This window comes from Psammomys obesus, unplaced genomic scaffold (assembly GCF_907164565.1).
Source record: "Psammomys obesus unplaced genomic scaffold, mPsaObe1.curated_primary_1811, whole genome shotgun sequence".
NCBI lineage: Eukaryota > Metazoa > Chordata > Mammalia > Rodentia > Muridae > Psammomys > Psammomys obesus.
This window is the reverse complement of record NW_026596225.1, coordinates 544,314-555,568: the sequence shown is the minus strand read 5'-3', so window position 1 is coordinate 555,568 and position 11,255 is coordinate 544,314.

The following is an 11,255-nucleotide window of genomic DNA, read 5'->3' as shown; positions in this document are numbered from 1 at the left end:
TGATACCCTGCTGGGAGGAGTCCTTGGCATACACCCAAAAGATGCTCCATTTTTTAATAAGGACATTTGATCAACTATGTTCATAGCAGCTTTATTCATAAGAGTCAGAATCTAGAAACAACCTAGATGTCCCTCAACCAAAGAATGGATAAAAAAAATTGTATTCCACATTTACACAGTGGAATACTACTCAGCTATTAAAAACAAGTAAATTGTGAAATTTGCAGGCAAATGGATGGAACTAGAAAATATAACACATGGTATATACTCACTCATATAGTCCTATAAGATATGATAAACATACTGAAATCTATACACCCAAAGAAGATAAACAAGAGAGAGGACCCAGGGTAAGATGATCAATCCTCATTTAGAAAGACAAATGGGATGCGCATTAGACAGGAGAAAACAAGTAACAGGACAGGAGCCTACCACAGAGGGTCTCTGAAAGACTCTACCTATCAGTGTATCAAAGCAGATACTAAGACTCATAACCAAGCATAACTAAGACTCATACTTCGGCAGAGTGCAGGGAATCATATGAAAGAAGGGGGAGTTAGTATGACATGGAAAGGATAGGAGTTCCACAAGGACCAAATATGTCTGGGCACAGGGATCTTTTCTGAGACTAACACTCCACTAAGGACCATGTATGGATATAACCTAGAACCTCTGCTCGAATGAAGCTCAGTAACTAATTGGTTTCCCATAGTAAGGGGAACAGGAATTATTTCTGACAGGAACTCAATGGCAGGCTCTTTGACCTCTCCACCCCCCAAGGGAGGAGCAGTCCTGCTAGGCCACAGAGGAGGACTTTGAAGCCAGTCCTGAAGATACCTGATATAATAGGGTCAGATGAAAGGGGAGGAGGTCCTCCCCAATCAGTGGACCTGGAAAGGGGCAGAGAGTAGATGAGGGAGGGAGGGAGGGAGGGAGGGAGGGAGGGAGGGAGGGAGGGAAGAAGGGAGGGAAGGAGGGAGGGAAGGAGGGTTTGGGATGGAATGAGGGAGTGGGATACAGCTGTGATACAGAGTTAATAAAATGTAACTAATAAAAAATTAAATTAAATTAAAAAAAGAAAGAAAATATCATCCTGAGTGAGGTAACCCAACAAATTTAAAGTTCCTGGTGTAATACAATCTCAAGGACACAAGGAAGCATAATTAAAACAAAATTCAACTCAGGGTATGTGTAATTTTTTTTCCAAGAAGATGGGTTCTAAAGATAGGCTACCTATACTAGCTTAAGGGCTTAAGGAAGGGTCTGGCCTGGTCTTGGTCATACAGATGACATAGAGGTCATTCGACTATCAAACACCTCTGGTCCTGGTTGTGGGAGCTTGGGAGAGTCTAAATGTTAGGGTCGTTTGGACTATTGGGGATCTCAGGTCCTGGCTGTGGGAGCCTAGTTTGCCCAGCACAGCTCAGCAGGCTATTATTCACTTTCAGTTCCCAGTTTTCTGGATGGAAGAACATGTTTTTTCCATCTTTTTCATTGGAAAGACAATGCTGAGTGCTTCATACTCCAGGTTTCCCTGGAGATCTGTGGGTGTAAGGACTGTGCTCCCAACAAGCCATCATATCCCTAGTCTCCCCAGAAATTCTATCACAAAGGGATTTTGTCAAAGGCCTTTATGCATCTATAGAGATGATTATACAACAGAATTCTACTCAACCTTCAAAGAGGAAGTAACACCAAAGCTTTCCAGATTATTCCGCAAATAGAAACAAAAGGAACATTTCGAAATTCTTCTTACAAAGTCACTATTACCCTGATACTCAAACCACAAGTGACTCAACAAAAATAAATTATAGATAATATTGCTTATGAATATAAATACAAAATTTGCAATAAAATATTTACACACCAAATTCAGTAACTCATCTAAAAGATTATCCACCATAATGAAGATGGCTTCATTCCAGAGTTGCAGGGATGGTCAAATATATTTTTTCTAAATAAACAATTGAGCAACATTAAAATCTATGGATACATCAAAATCCCCAGAATCAATTGCCTTTTAAATTGATTATTGACATAGTTCCTGATGTCCTTGGTTCTTCCAGGAACTCTCCTGAATAATAGGTTACTGGTGTTAACTTATTTTTTCTTTCTCAATACATTTCATTGCTTTAGGCAAACACAATTTAATTAATCCATCACTGTTAAACAATTTCCCTTTATGCTGGCAAATAAAAAATTCAGAAATATATTTCAGTTTTAGTCTCATTTTATTTTCATTTTTGTGACTATCTCTTTTTATGATAAGGTGTTCTATGTTAAGCGGCCTAATCTTTCTGTTTGTTGTATTCGTTTGTTTTTCCAGACAGAGTTTTTCTGTGTAGCTTTGGCATCCTGGACTCACTCTGCAGACCAGTCTGGTCAGGAACTCACGGAGATCTACCTGCCTCTGCCTCCCAGTTTGCTGTGATAACGGCATGCGTCACCACATCCAGCCTACCTGTTGTATTCTTATAAGCTGGAAATAGGATTGGCCGTTGATTCAAGGGGTTATCACCTATGGTTTCAACCAACTGTGAATCAAACATGCGCAGGAGAATTAAAACACTGTGGAGTTAAAACTATGCTGTCTTCCTCAAGCAAATCAGCTCCACTTTTTTCTGCATGAGCACACTCATCAAAAACGCGCACATGCATGAATGTGGTTGTATTCCAACAACAGTGTATGTACAGATTTTTCAGTTTAAATAGTCAGGTTCTAATATTGTGAAATATGACAAGTTTGCTCTTTCTACTCCTAATGATGTAGACACAAGCTTGGCCAACTAAGGCTAGAGCTCAGCGGCTCAGCACCACAAAAGAGAGTTAGGAAAAAAAAAAAAAAAAGAGGAAAATGAGCCATTGGTCAGGGTCAGGTAATGGATCACCATGCATTGAGCCGCCGACTGTATCTTAGGCCCCTGTAAAGAATAGGAAATAGGATGTGAGGACGATGCACCTGGCGACATCTGTCACACCATTGATGGCCAGGGTTGACTGAGCTGTTCTGGCTGGCTAGGCCGGTTTCCCCCTCCTCCCTCACCGCTCCACGTGAGTCCCTCCTGAAGCTGCGAGCACAACCTTCCCCGAATAGAGGACAGGTCTTCGGTCAAGGATATACGAGGAGCTGCGCTGCCCGGCTAGAACCACCAGACAAGCTCTCAAGAAAAGGAAATACAAAGGTGAGTGTTTCAGAGTCTCTGCTGACAAGATTAGTAGGCGGTCAATCGTTTCTGTAATAAAAATTTAACGAGTGTTCATAGCATGTTAGTACCTGAGAAACCAACCAACTTCACACTTTAAGCCTTCCCAAGTTGGTGTGTGGAATTCTGCTCTCTGGAATTAGCTAATTCTTGGCGAGTAACAAACTGCTACAAAGTAAATAACATAAAATGACATTCTTTAATCTCTCACTGTCCCTGCAGGCCTGGAGTTCCATCACAGCTTAACTGGCTATTTTACTTCTAGTGACACAAACTGCAATCAAGAAAATAACAAGGTTGCCTTCTCCTGCACTCTAAACTGGGTAAGATGCTGTTCCTACGTTCACTTGGGCTGTTGGTAAAATTTGTTTCCATCTGGCTATAAAAATATGAGTCTGCAGCTGGGGCTATAACAGAATCGAGGTACCATCTGGGCACTGCCTTTGCTTCATCTATGCTAGGGCCAAACATGGTACCCACTACACTCAAGGGAAAGAAATTATGCAAGGGCATGAGCATCATAAGACATGGAAGGGAACTTTCTAGTCTCTCTAGGCCATATGCTCAAAGAGAATTTCAGCAGAGTATAAATCACTGGGAAACAAAATTGGTTTCCTAAATGCTTAAATAATAAAGAGTACTGGCACTATTGGATAGAGGTCCATGGTAAAGGAAGGCTCTCAACTTGTCTTTGAAGATTATACAGGTCAAAGCATTCATCAAACATATTTGAAATTGACAGTGTACATGAAAATGCAACAATAACAGAGAGGATAGTTGCAGTAGAACACTGAGACACCATAATTTTCTAAACCCTTTCCTAGAAAGCTGCATATCATCATCAGTGCCGATGTTAGACTATGGTCTATCAGGGTTATTTAAATTCAGAATAAATGCAGCTTCTCCAAATGAAACCCCATACAAAATTTATCACTAGAAGAAAATCATTTTCTCAATTTTGGTATCACTTTCATGTAAATGGGTTGTTTAAAGTAATAATATTACTCCCTGTCCAATTTAGTAGATACTGGAGGAGAGAGGGAAAGGCATGGAAGAATAATGGAAGATGATTTCCTTTCCTCCGTCGTCTTTGAAGACCACTGACATCACTATAGACAGTGAGTCCAACATAGACACTAATGAACCATCAGCACAGACTACACAATGTAGCCCAGAATGATGCATGTTTATAATTCTTTACAGACAACAGAAGTCATTTCATAATTAAAAGAAGTGGACATTTCTGGCTTCTAATGTTCAAGTGTTGTTTCTGATTCATTTCTAGCTTCCTTATTTAAACATTCTTTTCTCCCAGATTAGCCAAGAGATTTTTTTTTTCAGTGAAAAAAACCACATGGAAAGTTATAGCTTTTGTGTCACTCCCACTTCTTAGGTCTCTGCTAACTAAACACAGATTACTTCAGATTCAGAAATCTATAAAAATTCATATTTGGGGTTTGGGTTATGAAAAAGTACACAAAAAAATTCTTCCCTGAATAGCTAATTTTTTCCGTTATACAACATGTAATTTTATTTTTTTTTAAAAACTCTATTAATATAGTGTTAAAACAGACTGGTTGCACACCTTTTATTTTTACAAAATAAAAGCCCCTCCCTCAACCCCTCCCAGTTCCACCCTCCCTTCCTCTTCCCCTATCTCCTTCCCCTAGTCCACTGAAAGGGGGAGTCCTCTTCTTCTGCCATCTGCCCAGAGCTTATCAAGTCTGTCATGATCCTCTTCCTCTATGGCCTGGCATCACCAGAGGCAAGTGATATTGAACAGCTAATTCTGATAGATGCACTAATGTCAGTTACATATTCTCAAAAGAGAACAAATGCTGCAAAATGATAAACACATCCGTGGATAGACTTTTATGCCACCAATAATTATGGGAAGCAAAGACAACCACAATGAGAAAATCCGTATATGTTATAAGGAGGAGACAGAAACTAAGCACGCTTCCATTTTAAAACTGGAGGTTTCTGCAGATTAATTAACACTGTTTAATCTCTCTGATGTGGATGTGTGTGAAAAGATGTGAGTCTGAGGCCATGTGTAATTGGACACACCTGAAATCCCAGCCTTTGGAAGGCTAAAATAGAAAGATTGTGAGTGTCAATGCAAGACTCTATTGGATACTGAGTTTCAGACCCTGTGTTAAAACAAATAGCAGGTGAGTCTCTGAGCCTACCAAGGCAGAGTCTGTCTGTTAGGAAAGGAGAGGCCTGCTCAGAGTGAGAGTCCCAGAGTCTAGGTACACAGATTATATTCCAAATGAACAGTACTCTAATAATTTCCTTTATCATTAATCCAAAAAGACAAAAAGGAAAAAATAAAAATGACTTCCCTCTGAGTTCATTGAAGTTTTGGCTAACTTCTTGATCCATCTTATCATATATTCCAAGTCCAATGGAAATAATTTATTTTATGTGCTTGCTATATACTTAAAAGATATCTGTTCATTTCACCATCTATTCAATAGTCAAACTAGTTACTGAACACCAGCACAAGGAGACATTATTCAAGAAAACACAGTCTACATAACATTGGATAATAATAATAATAATAATAACAATAACAATAATACCCCTGCTCTCATGGAGCTTTCCCTCGCATTCAGTGAGCAAGTACCTATATCAAATAACAACTTGGGTTAATTTCGGACAGTGTTAAGTACATCACAAAGATGACATTAGGTTGCATAGCCAGGAAAACAACTTTAAGATGACGGCCTCTGAAATAACAGATGAATGAAAATAAAAAAGGAAACTTATGAGAGAATGGGGAAAAGGACCCTTGGTGTGAGGAGTGACACTCAGGAAAATCCTAAGATGGAAAGATATAGCCAATTTCAGAAAAAGAAGACAAGTATGACTAGTGTTATAAACAGAGGGTGAGAGAAACAGTAGAAGGGCAGAGACCCGGAAGAGCTCACTTCGTGCTTTGTTGACCTCATGATGACCTATAAGGAGAGTTGCCATAAGAAGCAAGTATATAAGCAGCTGGATTCTATGGATTTACATCACTGAGAAAAGTCAATCTGAAAAATATTATTAACATACTTAATGTTAGGTACTTCTTGGGTACAAAAATAGAATTGCAATAAATGAAATCTCTGGCTTGGATGTCTAGAGTAGCTTTCTCCCATGGATTATTTAGAAATCATCATCTATTTATTTTCCTAACATAAAAGGCCATTTTTCACATTATAACTATGGACTGAGACACAATACGATTAATTTTTTTTCTATTCTTTACATGTAATAAAGACCATCATTGTAGAAAACACATCCAACTAGCAACTTTGTTAGCAACTTTGGCTGTTGTCTAATTAAACAAGAATCTCGTCTTGCTGATGTCACTGAACACTTCTCCTCATCCTTCTCCTCTGATGGAAAAATTCCTCTGAGTGCTTCTGGAAGACAAAATGTTGCTTGCCAAATTACAAGCAGACAGGCAGTCTTGCCTTAATTGATGAATGGCATTAGTGTTATGAGTCACTAAGCTCCAACTTGCTTTAGTCACTTGAAGCATTCAGTCATTTACTAACAATGCAATGCGGGATGAGTGTCTTGCTGCTTTTAGGAAACAGAACTCGTAAATAAAAATAAGATGGTATTTGGGGTGCTTTGACGACCTCACAGTACAGACAAGTCAAATAAACACCGCCGTGCACTTTTTTAGTCCAAAGATCTGAAGCTTAAAAGAAGTCAGTCTTGAAAGTCAACCCATTAACCTCTGCCTCTCCATTATCTTACATTAGACTTTGATAGAAACTCCTGAACAGATACATCTCCTTAAACCTTGTAATCTCAAGAAGAGCTTGGAGGACTTGGCTTGTCATATGGGATGTTAAAGTGAGTCAGTAGATCTAATGAAAACCTTAAAGATGATAAAAACATTTGCAGGACAGTGAATGTTCTTCTGTAATCTCTCATCAGGACTTTGTTGTACATAGCCTTTTAATAACACTTTTTTCCCAACAAATTGACTCAGTCATCACCCAAAAGATATATTGGTGCAATAAGACTACAAAAATGTTTTTGAAGAAATGGACTAACTTGAATGTTTTCCTAAAATTGTTAAGGGCAAGAAAATCTTAAAGAAGGAGTGCCTGGGCTGTTCAAGTGTACTAGATGACAACCCTCAATGAAGACAATTCTTTCACCTGATCAACGGAAGGGCCACTGTGGCTTTCTGTGTACATCAAACTCTGCTGTTGGCTCTTTTAACCTAAGGACATCCTATCTGAGAACATCTCATCATTTTTTCTACTTAATCCATTTTACTCTAGCATCTATCTATTGTTGTCAGTTTTGTTTATTAGCTTTTCTGTCCTGGTGTTCTTGGTTTGTTTTGTGTGTTAGAACAGGATCTCACTACATGGCCCACACTGACCTTGAAGTCATGAGCCACCTACCTCTGTTCCCAAAGGTCTGATTTACAGGTATGTGCCATGGTGCCTGACTCATGCTGTCTGTGATGTGCTGAGACCCTGGCTGATGCTTTGCCTGACTCAAATCAGAAAGTTTAGAATTTTGTTAGAGTTCAGCCTTGCAGGCACTTTGTGGAACATTTATTTGCTGCTCCTCACTGCTCTGGCTATCACACCAAGCACACTGATTCTGAAAGTCCAAAATCAGTGGGGGCACAGTTCATTTCAAGCAGCGTAATATTCGTTTGTCATACTGAGACTTGAACCTAGTGTCTCATGCACGCAGGCCAAATTTCCATCACTGAGATATATATTTCAAGGTCCTGAAAACCTACACATGTCAGAAGCTGTGCTATGAATTGTAGAAGACATTACTCCTGACTGCAGGAATGTCATTTTATTAGACAACCATACCTTCTCAAAGCTAAACATTTCCACGAATTCTTCTCATGGTGGTTTCTCCCATAAAAAACCAACTGAGAAGGAAATTACAGAACACAGACCCTGCCATAATTACAGAGATGACAAATGGTGGTATTGAGAGAGCATGCAGGAAGAATTCAGATACACATGATAAAGGAGCAAAGAGGCTAGAGATTTAGTTGAGACCAGATAATAAAGAACATTGAATACCATAACAACTAATTTATTTGAGTAAAGTGTGATAAGAAATAGTGGGACTAAGCAGAATATGAAGTGAACAAGTCAAATTTTATCAAGGAATTAAAGAAGGATAAAAGATGAGATGAGAGAAGACTGGATATACAATAAATAAAAATAGCCCCAAAAAGGAGGCTGAAATAGTAAGCACAAAGAGGAAGAAATAAATCCAAAAAAGACTCAAGAATCTAAAAAGCAAATGGTGAGATTTCATTAATTCTGCAGTACTATCATAGAAGAGATGACTTTACATGAGTTGTTAGATAATTGCAAACTCCTATGGTTTTGTTTTCAGATCAAGATGTACCGAGTTTTCTTCTAAACCGTACTCCTACTCAGATGTAACCAACCAAAGTGGCTACTTGCCCACATTTTAGGAAAGTTTCTGGAATGCATCTGTTTTAATAAAATTGCATGGTGGTCACCATTCTGTTAGTAAGAATGTGGTGAGGTTTTCTGTATTACACCAGATAATGAGAAAACTTTGGAAGCTTTGTAATGAAGAGCCGAAGCTGTAATTATGTCTCAAACATGATTCCATCACGTTTCACTTTCTGCATAAACTTTCTTTGGAAATGAAAAGCGGGAAATGTTCTCTCTGCTTTTACAAGAAAAGAACACAAAGTAACAACCAAGTATGAGGTGAATCACTCTCACATGGCAGAGGTCCTTATGATAGGGCACACTGTTGTTTAAAGCGAGGATGCTAATATTCTTCCAATGCCAAACAGTTCTCTGCTCAAACAAAAGATTGCCAGCATGCAATGAAGCAGGTCTTGACATTTTTGTTCTCCTATTTCTCTTCGCTGAGACAAAATAATAATAATAATAAAAAAATACCTTTAACGTCTTTTGTAAGGTCTATTTTCTTTTTAGTCCTGACACACCACTCTTCATATTTACTCATGCTCCCACAGATGTTATTATCATTTTGTTCTTCTACCTGTCCATCCACCCTAACCTGCAACTGCTCTCTTCTTTCTGTCTACTGGACTTTTCCACATTTCTTGTCACTATTCACACTTGGTATATCTAAGATAGCATCCATCATCTCCTTCTTCCCTCCCTCAGTTAGCTCATCCTCTCACCACAACGATGTTCAAATGCCGTGGTTTTCCACTGTTCTGTTTCTAATTTGGTGTTTGTGGGGTTTGTTCTGGTGGTTTGGAACAGGATCTCACTACATGGCCCACGCTGGCCTTGAAGTCATGAGCCACCTACCTCTGTTCCTGAGCATCTGATTTACGGGTATGCTCCATGAGGCCTTCAGTTGCCCAGTCTTCAAATCTCAGCATCTTCTCCTACCTTTACATAAACTCATTTCTATAAATGTTTCCTTCCACATACAATTTATTCCTTTACTTTTGAATTAACAGTGATTACATTTTAGAGCTGTATATACTGTTTACATGTGTCTCCACAGAAAAATGCAGAAAAACAACCTTGAATGATCAGACTGCCAAACATGTAGAGGAACATCACTGTCACAATATCCCCTGCTGTAAAATAAGGACGATAGTAAAGGTTGAGCAGTCCTACTGCAAACACCCAAAATCTGAAAGAATAAAAAAATTAAGACATTTTTAACCCAAACATAACCCAAGTGAAAGCACAAATTTCATGTCAAAGCATTGGTATATAGAAATATTAGGTAAAATTACCTTCAGGTTATATATATGATTTACACATGAAGTAAGTTTCATATTTAGAATTTTGTACTGTTCCCCAGATGCTATATTACATATGAAAATATTTCAAATTCTGAAAAAGTTCTGGTTCCAAGCCTTTCAGATAAAAGAAATCAATCCCTTATAATGGTTTCATAGGGTTGCTGGGATGTACAATGGTAGATAGATATAGATGAAGTATAGATGATGGTAGAGTGCACACCGGGGCGTGTACCATGCCCAGTAACTAGTAATAATTCAGTGACATTAGCTATGGCTATCATTACCCAGATCACAGAGTATAGCCAAGTAAACTGAACTTAGATCATGGCATTTTCTTATTCCAGTTCCATTCATCGGCCACATAAGTCATCAGAATTTATTTATTCTTCCTTTTTCCTTTCCTGGAACTTACACTGTTTTCATAGAAAACAATTCTTGCATGTAATAGCACTGAAAACACCATACAAGGTGCCTCTTTACTTTGTCACTAATAATAACAGTCACCCAGAGCCTTGGAACTTGTCCATTTTTGGTTCTTCTTCTAGCTCAAAATCCAAAAGGTGTAAGAGCAGCTTTTAGTATATTGAGTACTTATGCGAAGGCTTGAAAACACTACTCACATTGTTCTCATTTCACTGTGAAAACGTGAGGTTCTGTATCAGGCGAGGACAGAATAGCGTTTGGAATATGATGCCTGTGACCACATCGGGCATTAAATACCAGCTCACAGAACCTGAATAAGTGACCCAATTACAGTCCCTTCCAGGACAGGTGAAATTCTGCGTCATTCTCTGTCAATGCTCTGTGGCCCGTGAGCCCAGCAGCAATCCTAGCCTGAAAAACATCACAAAACTTTCCAAAAGTTGTGGATTTGGCAGTATTCCTTCTCCCAATCATTTTTAAACCCTATTGTGTTTCAAGGGAAATTCAATCCATCTGTTTCTGATTCTTCAAAAACATTGCTGTTTTGTAAGAGCTATTTGATGTCCCAGAGGCTGATGAGTCTCAACAAAGCCATTTGAGTCCCCATAGAAGGCTATAGATGTCTCCAAGGAATTAATGAAACTGGAACCTCAGGCATCTGAGACCGCACAGATTTCGCTCTAGAGGAATGAAGCTGGAACCTCAAACATGTGAGACCTCAAGACTATTATACCTCACAAGTGACTGCCAACCTTGAGCGTCTGTGTTTCTCTTTATGGGTGTTAATTGTATGGCATCCCTACACGTGCATATAATAATGTTTGGTCCTAGCCACCCCCTTAATTATCTTTCCCTCTGATTCT